Source organism: Gorilla gorilla, chromosome 5, assembly GCF_029281585.2.
Source record: "Gorilla gorilla gorilla isolate KB3781 chromosome 5, NHGRI_mGorGor1-v2.1_pri, whole genome shotgun sequence".
NCBI lineage: Eukaryota > Metazoa > Chordata > Mammalia > Primates > Hominidae > Gorilla > Gorilla gorilla.
The window spans coordinates 64,733,527-64,745,624 of record NC_073229.2 but is presented as its reverse complement, the minus strand read 5'-3'; the positions used below and the strand labels follow the sequence as shown (position 1 = coordinate 64,745,624).

At 43.1% G+C, this 12,098-nt stretch overlaps 1 protein-coding gene across 2 annotated transcripts in view; it reads left to right on the top strand.

The window, feature by feature from the left end:
• The first annotated feature begins 3,676 nt into the window (after positions 1-3,676).
• ADGRF5 (adhesion G protein-coupled receptor F5) overlaps positions 3,677-12,098 on the top strand; it is a 102,413-nt gene continuing 93,991 nt past the window's right edge. Inside the window, exon 1 of one of the 2 annotated variants that reach the window (XM_063707648.1) lies at positions 3,677-3,898. The gene's annotated coding sequence lies outside the window, so the exon portion shown is untranslated. The remainder of the gene's footprint in view (positions 3,899-12,098) is intronic. The other variant, XM_019029719.3, reaches the window with a different exon arrangement.

Genomic DNA, 12,098 nt, shown 5'->3' with positions numbered 1-12,098 from the left:
CTGAATAGTTGCCTATGTGGCAAGAATTCCCAAAAACACTGTCTTAAAAAATACTGAACACCTGAAATGTATGCCCTTTGCTTATCAAGGTTTTCTTTCCTCCAAGGTACTGGTTTTAGTGAGTCCAAACCTAGGCCACTTTCACCATATTTAGTAAACCCGTGTCCAGTTATTGTTTTACATAGTTCTGCTTTGGGCTTTGCCTGTACTCCTGCCCTAACTGAAACTCTGTACGCACCTAATTGTTCAGCTGATATCACTTTGTCATTCACTTTCATAATCAACACACTTAGTTTATTCCCTGTTTTTATTTTACATACTCAAGGAATGTATAAAACTAGGCCAAATATTTAAGAAAACAGTTTTGCCATTGAAAATTCCTGATACAACTTGCTGTAAGCACTATCACCTGCCTTCTGTTAAAAGACCATTTTCAAAAGGTGAAATCCTGACTCCAATATAAAATGACAGTGAAAGAGATTTTATTTAACTCATTAATTAATGAAGGGAGTGGTAAAACGTTAGAACTTGTTCAAAGGGAAATCCCGAGAGCAGATGTATTTGTTTAGAGACAATCAGGAATGCTGGACTGAGTCTGCTAAGAGCTACAAAAACTGGCTAATATGCTAACGTGCACTAAAATTTAATGTTTGAAATAACCATTTCTATAGGGTGGAAGGCAATTATATATCTACTGGACAAAACTAATGTGCATTTCTATGGTCAAAAATCATTTGTATTACTATTAGTTTCTATGTCCTTCAGAATTATTAAACATCCAGTCAAAGATGATCAAATGTAGAGACCCCTATAGATTCAGCTCTCCAGCTGTACGTTGTTTGCTAGAAAACTCTCAACACTCTGTTGACAGGACACCCAGTCATCTTTTCCTATTTTAAAGCCTTTCACTATTTTTTCTGACACTTCCATTTCCAATGGAAGTAATATCCATTAATTAGGAACCAAACTGAGACTTCATAAAGTAAGTTCAAATGATTGGCTTAATAAATATCTTTGCTTTGTTCTAGATAGATGCATATATTAAATGACAATTAAATGCACAAAACCAGATATTGAGAATCACCTATGTTTTGATTACCTTTACAGATGATGGAGTATGGGTCTTGTTACTGCAGCTTATACTCCAATCATCCAGCGTCACCTGGGGCTTCTCACTCATATACAGTCCTCATCAACACACAAAGTGACCTCTTGATTCAGGGGAACCATGAAAAGTAACCAGAATATATGCTTAGAAATTCCAGATGTAATATTGTCATGGAAGTATTCAAAATCATGAAATAAAAAATGACTATGTGGTTTAATAATGTTTCAAAGTCCAAACAAAATGCAGAAGCTAACTGATGTGTTTTAAGAGCGGTAGTGGCATGTCCCTAGACCCCCTTTTGCCTTTTGACCTCTAGAAAAACAGGCTTGATTCATCAGGGAGCCTGAGAAACTGCAGGGGAGTCAGGCAGGGTGCACAGAGCCTGCCTGTGGTGCACTGCTTCCAGATAAATGCTGACTTCACAGGGGTTTTCCTCCCCTCCCCACCACCTCACTGTTTTCTAAGCTTGGTTCCGTTCATGTGCTTCTTCCCACTTCTCCTGTCTTTATCCTTCCTCCCATATCCCTCCCTCCTCTTTTCCTCTTTCCTTTCCACTGCCCCTTCTTTCTCCCTCTCTCTCCCCTCACCTCCAACAGACTCCCATTTCATTCACCCTTGCTAACTTTAGTCCTCCTTCTTGTGGGCATTATCTAAGACTTCACTTTTTGAATAGAGGTTGTTGCCTGCTTATAATAATCTCTGTGAGGCAGCAATACACAGCATATGACAAACTGCAGCATTTTCATAATATTCAGCAATAGCTCCGCAATATCACCCGTGAAGTTGCTCCCCTTTGTAAAACTATAACAACAGTCTTGTGTTTTCCTCTAAGTCGTATATTCTCCTTTCCCTAACATGTAATAACTGTAATTAATTTGATTTTATTTTGTAAATTAATCAAAAATAATTTGATTTTATTTTTAAATTAATCAAAAATTAATTTGATTTTATTTTGAGACCAGGCTGGTCTCAAACTCCTGGGATCCAACAATCCTCCTGCCTCAGCCACCGGAGTAGCTGGGACTTGTACAAGTGCGCACCATCGCACCCAGCAATAACTGTAGTTGATGACGCTCCTCCTCCTAACATTAAACCCACACAAACCAGACACTGCTGGGTCCTGGATGCTAGGGATATAATGGTGAAGCAGACACAGTCCTTGACCTCACAGAGGGACAGCCCAGCAGGAGACAGAGAGACAAGTAGGCAGGCTTCCTTGCTTTAGTGTTATGAGAGAGACAAGCATGGTTTGCTTGGAAGAACACCAAAGGGGGCCAGAAATTGGAAAATGCATTCTGAAGGATGTGAGATTCAAGGAATTGGATCTTGGAGGGGAGGACATACTTCATCGAGTGGAGAGAGGTGGGGAAGGAGGGAATGAGAAAGGGCATGAGGAGAGCACAGGTGAAAGTGGGCTTTGAGGGAAAGTAGAAGAGATTGGCCATTGTGCATTTAAGGGTTTGGCCTATATCCTTAAGCTCCTGAAAGATTTTAAGCATGGGAATCCCACCATGAAGATGGCATTTGAGAGACATTACCCTGGTTGCTGAGAGGAGAATGGATAGGAAGTGAGGGAAAATATGGGGAAGGAGACCACTGTGTGATTTTTACTCAGTGATGTGTTTGTGGTCTTTGCCTGCTCACACCTACAACCCAGCATCCACCCTCCTCCCCGTCTGCTGCCTTGCAGCAGCTTCCAAGTGTGCTGCTGTTGGAGGACTGACTGTCACCCTGCTGAACACAATGGAGGTAGTCCAGGCATCTCAACATCTCAGCTTGTGAAAATCCACATGGCCCAGGGTTCCCACGTTCTTTCTACAGCCAGGACTGGCTTGGTGAGTCTACGGCCTAGTACAGTTGCATAGAGCCCTGTGCTCCAGAGAGTCCCCACACTTGCTTTAATGTTCTGTTGTCACCATCTTGAAATTCTTAATTTTCAAATGAGTGGCATCACATTTTTGTTTTACATGAAACCCCATAAATAATGTACAGGGTCCTACTTCGCTCCATGGATGGTGGCCTCCTGATAATTCTTTAAACTCTAAGGCAAAATGGCCTGAGGGCTTTGGAGTCAGTCCAAGATTAAGAAAGACCAGATTTTCCAAAGACAGAGCTTAGGGGGTCTTGCCTGAGGCTGGGAATGGATTCTTCCAGGGCCTGTTCTATCCTGCCTGTCATCAGCTGCTCTGTAACATGACATCTGGACTGGGGCCAGAATATGCTTCAGCTCAGTGGAAGAAGATGAGGACATTCTTGACTTTTACAGAGTTAAACACTTAGAGGAACTTCAGGAAGAAAGCACTTGGTAAAAAGGTAAAGTTGGCTGGCCCATCAGCTCCTTGCCTGGGGTCCTGCTGCTTCTTTTCACAGTTCTCAGCATGTTTATTCTCTTCTTTCCAGTGGCCAGAGGACAAGTTTCTTGTTTCCTCTAGGGAGCCTGGAGAGAGGCATCAGGCACCAAATATAGGAAATCATGTGGAGAGGATCTCTTATTTATTACAGTCCCCATATTACTTCCCTCCCCCAAGCCCCCGCCCCCCACCTCCAGTCAGTCAGTGTCTCCCGGCTTCTTCCTGCAGCAGAGAACAGAAGGCAGTTCACCTCTGCTCCCGACAGCCTGGGAACCCGCAAGAGCCCCAGCATTTGAAGTCTGGGCTTGTGAAACCCCACCCTCCTCTGGCTGTGTGATTGAATGGGATGCCCTCGAGGTTCACCTCACCTGAGAGGTTTTTGGGCAGATCAGCAGTAAGGTGTTAAATTTTAGGAGCCTGAAAACTCCAGAAGAGAAAGGTAGGTACCTGCATCGTTTTGATTTGTCATGTTAAATGTGAATCCAGCTGCTCTGGAATAGATGTGCATTTCCACGTGGCTTTTCTAGCTGGCTTCACGCTCTCAACCTGTGTGTCTTGTGGAGATTTACTGATTTACAAGACTGTGAGGGGCAAATAGTGAGAGGGGATATGACATATGGATTTTTCAAATCTGTACATCTTTGGATAAAGAATGCCAGCCAGTATATAGATCATGGTGGCGATTCTTATTTTCCTTGGAGTGCAAATCTCATTAGAAGTAGTTTTTTTTTTTTTTTTTGGCTTCTGCATAAGGGGTAATTTTTACTAACTGCCTTTTCTTTTTAATAGTATAGACCTCTACCATGATTTCTTTATTATTCCTTTCTGAGGTTTTCAGTTAAAGAAATGATAGATTTGACAGAGAATTTGCTAACAGAAATAGGAACGGGTGTTCCTAATTTAGAGTGCCTATGTGCTATAAGAAAAAAAAAGAGTACTTTGTTCAGGGATCTGGTGGACTTCCACATTATTTTCTAGAATTTGTGGTTAAACAGTTGTTATTCCTGAGGTTTCCTGAAATTCAATACAAGTAGTGACAACGAATATCCAGGGATGGCTCGGAGGCTGTGGTGGTGGTTGTCTGCAGGGATGGTGCTCACTCCTTAGCTGGGTGCTCTTGTTGGTCACCATTGAGGCTCAAGATGATAGGTCACTGAGACTCAGAGAGGAGCCAGGTCTTATTTAAGTACCACTATAAAAATCTCTGGATTTTTTTGTCATCTTATGTTTTTATTGTTTCATCTTGTCTTCACAACCAGCCTTTACTCTAAGAGAAATAATTTATACAGACTTCATGGAATATCAAACAATTCATACCTATTTATTGAACATTTACTATTCTTTTCTAGCTTATTTAGTTCCGATGCTCATAATTTCTTACCACTTATGTATTTTACCTCAGTACAGTCTCCCTCTATTCTATCTTCCATACCCTGCTACAGGGGTCTTGGGAATATGCAATTCTAATAATGCCACTCTCAGTGAGATATATATATATATACATTTATATAAATTTTTTATTTTCTGAGACTGTGTCTCACTCTGTCGCCCAGCCTGGAGTACAGTGGCGCAATCTCAGCACAACCTCTGCCTCTTGGGTTCAAGTGATTCTTGTGCCTCAGCCTCCCAAGTAGCTGGGACTACAGGCACGCACCACCACGCCCAGCTACGTTTTGTATTTTTAGTAGAGAAGAGGTTTCACCATGTTGCCCAGGCTGGTCTCGAACTACTGACCTCAGGTGATCTGCCCACTTTGGCCTCCCAAAGTGCTGGGATTATAGGCGGGAGCCATGGTGCCTGACCTCAGTGAAATATTTCTATTGCACTCTGTTGCTTACAGCCTTGCTACCTAAAGTGTAGTCCAAGGACTAGCTGCATCAGGCATCAGTCGGGAGTGATCACTTGGGAACAAATTCTTTATTCCCTCCCCAGATTTACTGAATATGCATTTTAATCCCTGGGTGATGCATATGCACATTAAAGTTTGAGAAGCATTCACTTAAAGAGGGTAGAAAAATCAAAAGTCGGCTCCTTATCATCCTGCCAGCCTCACCCTCTCAGTATCGGACTTTGCAACTAAACTAAGTACCTTGCATTTCCCTAACATGTGAATGCTCTAATGCCTGCCTATTTCTGTGTGTGCTGTGCTCCCTCCCTGGGATACCTCTATTCATCTTCCCCACCCAATTGCCCATTAAGGCCTGGTTTGTACACCTTCATTCCCCTCCATCCATCTTCTACTAAGCGGTTCTCAGGTCTGCGATTTTTCTGGTACTTGGTGGAATATTTTGACATATCCCTAAGCACATTAAGTGATAGTTGCTATATTTATTTTGACTCTTGAGGAGTTATTGGTCTTCTATGTCTAAACCCATAGCATTTGGCACAGTTTTGGGCACATAGCTTCTGCTCAATCAATTTTGTTAAATGAATGAATGAATGAGCAAATGAATGTGTACATTGTCTGAAATACCCTGATTATCAGATCGAGATCTATAGTTTGAATCTTCCAAGGATATTTTTAATCCCTATAGCATTTTCCCACACTCTTCTTTCTGAAATATTGTTGGATTCATTTACTCACCAAGTATTTTGAGTACTTTCCATGTGCCATGCCTTTTAGAATCTACTTCTTTACATCTATGTGACAGCCTCTTTCATTAGTTGTTTCCCTATCAGTGCCCCTCATTCTCTGCCGCTCGAAATCAAGGACTCACTGAGTCCCTTTCACAGGGCAGGCAGTGTGCTATGTGCTAGGGATATGATGGCAAACAATATAGATGTGAGTCCTGCCTCCATGCAGCTCTCATCTGGAGGACTTACTTTTTGTCGTCCTCTATGCTACCTCTCTTTCATGGAAGTATTAAGGAAAACTGAAATAAGCTTGATCCCTAACAAATGCTGGCACATCCAAGTAAAGCCCTCGAGAGCTTAAAGCTTGAAGTCAGTGTGGTTCAATAGAAAGACAGCTGAACTGTGCTTTGGGACCCCAGATTTGGTCCTGTACCTGCAACTCTCTTGCCATGTGACCCTTGGGTGTGTCCACAACTTTTCTCTGAACCTTGAGTTTTTCAAGTGGTGAAAAAGACAGAGAGCTACAGGGGAGAGAATCCCTGATTTCAGAGTGCAAAGAGAAGACCATATCCACAGAGCCTCTGCACTCACATTCTCTCATGCTTCATGGCAATTTGGAAGGCGGTGCTCTGTATTTCTCTGAGTCAAGCCAGCTCGAAGGGATCTTAAGAGAGCCATTTTGTTACTATGCCCACATGTTCAGCCATTGACGTTAACATTGTGCTTTGGTAATTCCCCAACAGCACAGTTTGCCCGTGACTCCTGGAGAGCAGTGCCCTGCAACTCAGAGAAATCCATGAGGCATTCATTGCTGGGTGCAGAGCTGCTTTGAAGCAGGTTAGATGAGGAGGGAGGAAAGGCCTCCATTAAGCAGTCCCTGCTTTAGGAAAGCAGCCAGGAAAAGAGGAGGAAGTAGCTCTACCAAGTGGTGCAGGAACAATCTAGAAGCACGTAGACATATAGCCAGTTCCTGACATCATCCCTCACTGCAGCACAGCCAAAAGGATTCCCTTTCTGACTACATGTGGTATTCTCCTTTTTCCACCCAAAGATTTGTGTCTTAGCCATATTTCACCTAGAATCAAATGGTGGAGAAGGGCATAGTATCATTTTCCCCCATGCTTTGCCCTCCCATGGAACACATGGACACTTGGGAGAAAGCAAACAGACACAACCAGCAGGTTTAGGCTGAAGTAAACTGCCGAGGCGCTCTCAAGGGACAGCTATTTCTGTCTTCCAGCCTTCTTCTCTTCTCCCTCCATTGTCCACAGCTTCCAAATGAGATGCCTCCTGCACCTCTAGAATCCCTTCTTGCTTTCTGTTGCTCCTATGCCTTTCTGCCTCCAGGCTTCCACCATGCCCACCTTGTCTACAGCTGCCTTTCAGCAACTGAATGTTTTCTGCTGGTAATTTCTTACCCACTCAAGTTCACCTTAATCTCTGTCAATAAACACACGTCGTAATAAAAAAAGGGATATTAACCTGCACGAGAGGTTTCCAGTGGCCTGCCACAGATCTCAGGCTATATTTGAGATCAGCCTGGACTATATCTGGCTCAATATTTCTTTTTTAATGAGAGGCATGTTGTGGGCTAGAAAGAGGCAGACCTGGTTTTTAATCTCCTGTCTTGAACAAGTAATTGTATCTTGCCAAGTCTTTGTTTCTGAAAATATGAACTAATACTTAGTGCACAAAGTTGTAAGAAGATTAATTATCTAAAGTGCCAAATAGGTTCCTTTAAAAAAACACCAAGTCGGCCCGGCGCAGTGGCTCATGCCTGTAATCCCAGCACTTTGGGAGGCTGAGGTGAGCAGATCACGAAGTCAAGAGATCGAGACCTTCCTGGCTAACACGGTGAAACCCTGTCTCTACTAAAAATACAAAAGCTAGCTGGATGTAGTGGTGCTTGCCTGTAGTCCCAGCTACTCAGGAGGCTGAGGCAGGAGAATTGCTTGAACCCGGGAGGCGGAGGTTGCAGTGAGCTGAGATTGTGCCACTGCACTCCAGCCTGGCGACAGGGCAAGACTCTGTCTCAAAACAAAACAAAACAAACAAAAAACAAAAAACACCAGGTCTTAAAAGAGGAGGTTGGCCAAGATGGTGAAAATGAGAAAACTGTCATTCACCAAACAGTTGAAGGAGCATTCAGGGGACAATTAAAGTAAGAAGTACATCTTGAGCACATGAGGGCTGCTTTTAAATATTTAAAGGTTGCTCTGTGTGGGAAAAGGGAAGGCCAACAGAAGATCAATGGGTGGAAATTATAGCGCAACAGATTTCAGCTCAATGTGTGGAAGGATTTACCCACCATCAGAATCATCTAAAAATGAGTGAGCTGCCTTGTGGTGTGGTGAACGCCTTGTCCCGGGCAATGTTCCAGCACCCTGGAAGATGGACTAGTGGCCAGGGTGTTCCCAAAGGGATGCCCATAATGGGTGGAGTCCGGGTGATGACCTCAAAGGTCCCTTCCCGCTCAAAGCTATCAAGAGTCTCGTGATGTCAGTGCGGTGATCCAAGCCACCAAATGAAGGTCTGCAAAAAAAAATCATCAGGCTAGAGTGAGGATAGCTGACTTTTCACCAGCTAGCCCTACCTATCTGCTGCAGTAAGTTTAAAATAGGGTCTTAGTAACAATGGAGTAGGCTGGACTTCCAGGAAAGAGCAAAAAAGAAACGAGAACAATGAGGAGGGAAAAGTTCACTGTAAGCCACTCTTCTTGGGTTACTCTTTAACTAAATTATGGGTTACTTCTTGTGCTGCAAACACATTCCTATTTGATGGAAAACTGCCACATTTCTGTACATTTTCAGCTCAAGTAGAGTCAGGCAAATAACAGCAAGACTCAGAGCTTTGGCCCTGATTTCTCCTCTAGCTAAAATGGAAATATGACTACATGGATATGGGTTCCTAGCCATTCTGAGGTCTAACTTTAAAATGTGAAAAAGAAACTGATTCTACCATCTTCTAAGTTGCAAGGACTATGAATGGAATATTTGACTTTTGGAGAGAGAAGAAAGCTGGCTGGAACTGTCTGCCTGCTGTGAGTCAAGTTCACTGGCCACTGCCTTCTACCCATCTTTCCTTTTCTGCTGCATGAACCACATCAAGAGCAGTCTCTTTGTGAAGTAAGGATCTGGAAACTTTTAGAGAAGTAAGACTTAGGCTTAGGTAGACCCTATACACATCAGCAACCACTCCAGGCAGCCCCAGAGCTTTCTGTTAATACTTTATCCTTTGTGGACTCAAAGAACTTGCAGTTCTGGACCCTCGCATGTTTCTGACCATGCTTGGGCAGCATCTCAGCATGCCTTTACTTTCTTCAATCTCACTTTGAGATCCTGGGGGAAAAAAGCAGCAGTCCTTTCAACAGAAACAGTTATAAGCAAATGCTATATGTTTTCAGACCGAAACAAAGCCATGATGTATTTTATTCTCAAGGCTTACCTAAGTTAGCTCTCTTAAAAACACTAATAAAAAAAATCCTTTGAAATGTAATCAACTGTACATGACAAAATCATAGAAACCCTTGCAGACCAGGGTATTTATTTTTAGATGCGCATCAGCCTACCCAGCATAGCAAAGCCACTGTCTCATGTCCAAAGCATGGCCCTGGGAATTTCCTCTAACAAGGCTGTGTTTCCGCCCATTGTTGCAGCACAAAGGACAGAAGGAGGCCTGAGTAGAAGCTCATGTTAACCCCGCCTAGAGTAAAATCTGGAACCTGTCATCACCTCGGTTGGATCAATGTGGTCTTGAGGGCTGGGGTCAAGAGGGAGATTGCCCGCCAACTCTGGACAGATGCAAATGAGTAGTCATCCAAAAATATTCCAGAGACCAGTGACGGCAATTCAAAAGTAAAGGGTCAGCTTTCTTTTTGTAGTCAAGGATCTAAATCTCACCCGTACTGTGAAGTGAATTCTGGTCTAGACCTGAGACAGCGATGCTGTTTGAGGATCTTGGCTTGAATTGCAATTAATAAAGTGACTTTAAGAATATTTTGTTTTAAAAAAGCCATAAATCTGTGTACACACAGCCCCAATAAACACACACATACACACACACACATACACACACACACACACACACACACTCACTAGAGCAAGTATCAGATACCTGAGTCACCCAGAACTTTACTATTACTCTAGGCCAGTTTCTGATCCTTCATTTATTCATTGATGAAATGGGCATAACAGATCTCACATCCTATTAGTTTGGGGATAAATAAGGTATAATATTACAAATAATCTCACCCAAACTAGACTTTTGCTTAAGTTTTTGCATCTTGATCCTAACATGTTTTGAGCTTCTTACAAGAAACTTGTGCACAAATATTTACTGTCAAGTCTCCAGGGGTTTTATTTGTTTGTTTTGCTACTAAAGGAAAAGAAGGCCAATTTGTTACTTAATTGGCACACTTTACAAGCAAAGCTTTTCATGCCTTTGTCAAGTTCCTTCTACTCCTGGGGAAGGTCACTGCATTATTACTCAAAGTTGCAATGCTCAGGGCTATGTCTGGGGGTCTCTGTGAAAGATGAAGAGGTGGGTCTCAGGTCTGCACACAGCAGTCCACACACATCCTGTCCGGTGTTGAGTCTGTGATCTGCATTCCACAGCCCCATCACCACCCCTGCCCAATCAAAGGCCCAAGGAGCAATGGGGACCTGCACGTACAAACACCAGCCTGAGCAGGGACTGGGTTGTTGGCCTCTGCTGGCAGGTGGATGTCCAGGTCCCCCCTCCAAGGTCCGCAGATTCAGGAAAATGTGCCGTAGCCCTTTGGTGAGAATGTGAGAATGTTAGTAAAAATGCCTTTATGGATTGTTTTGTTTGCAAGTGTTTATTATCAGACACCCCTCAGAGGTTCACAGGGCAGGTTGCGAATGTCCGAAGTGGGGCCTGGGAATTTCCTTCCACAAAGCCTGTGCTTCCTCTCTTTGTTACTCCTCAAAGAACAAGTTGAAGCATTACTAGAGATCCTTACTTAACCCTTTATCCTGCCCACCACTTCTTCATTTACATTACACAAAATTCACGCTGCCAGCCATCTAAGGAGCAAAAAGATGTTTGGGTTTTGGTTGTGGTGTGCACCTGCAGATGTGCACATATGTGTGCATTTGTGTGCATGAGTGTGCATATGTTTGTGTGTTAATGGAGAGGAAATAGGTAAAGCACAAAACGTATTGCCTTTTAAAAGGTTTTCATTCAGTGTTATGACATGCAGCCATCATTGGTCAGACCAGAGAATACTTCTTTCTTTATCGTAATATGTATTCCCGTATGCTAAAAATGATGACTCAATTGCAGTTCCTTGTCCCTAGGGAAGGGCTATCTCAGAATTATAGTTGCTTTTCACCTTTGGAGTCTACTTATTGGCTAAAGCTGGGGTATAATGAGTTGAAAGGTATTTCAATCAACTAAGAATTATTTATTGAATATATTCTATGTGTCTGAACTCTGCTAGGTACTAAGAGAAACCAGAGATTCTGCCTGCAGGAAAATTCAAGACCATATATTTATACATATATACAAACACACAAACTCAACGTGTTGCAAATGAGAGTGCAAAGAAGCCAGATATTTGTATGGTCTAAGGCCAGTAAAGATTAGAAGAGGGACATGGGCCCTCACTCAGCCTGGAACTCTTCAATTATCCCCAGAGACATCTTGATGGTGTCTTCACCGTCCTTAAATCTCCAAGCACCAGCGAAGCCCAGTGTGTGCACCATGCACATACACATGTACACACTTGCACACACAGCCTGCTCTCAGGAAACGGCTGTGCCTTCTTGGAGGAAATAACGCCATTGGCCTTCTCACCACCAAATCTACGCCAGGATCAGCCTCAATACCCATCTCTTTTGCCCTCCTGTTTTGTCCCAAGGGAAGAGGGACCCTTCCCTGCATCCAGAGCTCAGCTCTCCCGTGCTCCTGCCCTTTATTCCCATAGCCTCACTAGGCTCACCTTTTATTGGCCCTTTCCTGTTAGCATTTAATTACGCTTAGATCCTTCTCATCTTAAAACAATAGGAGCAGAAGCTCTTCCTAACCCATATTTTTCCTCAGCT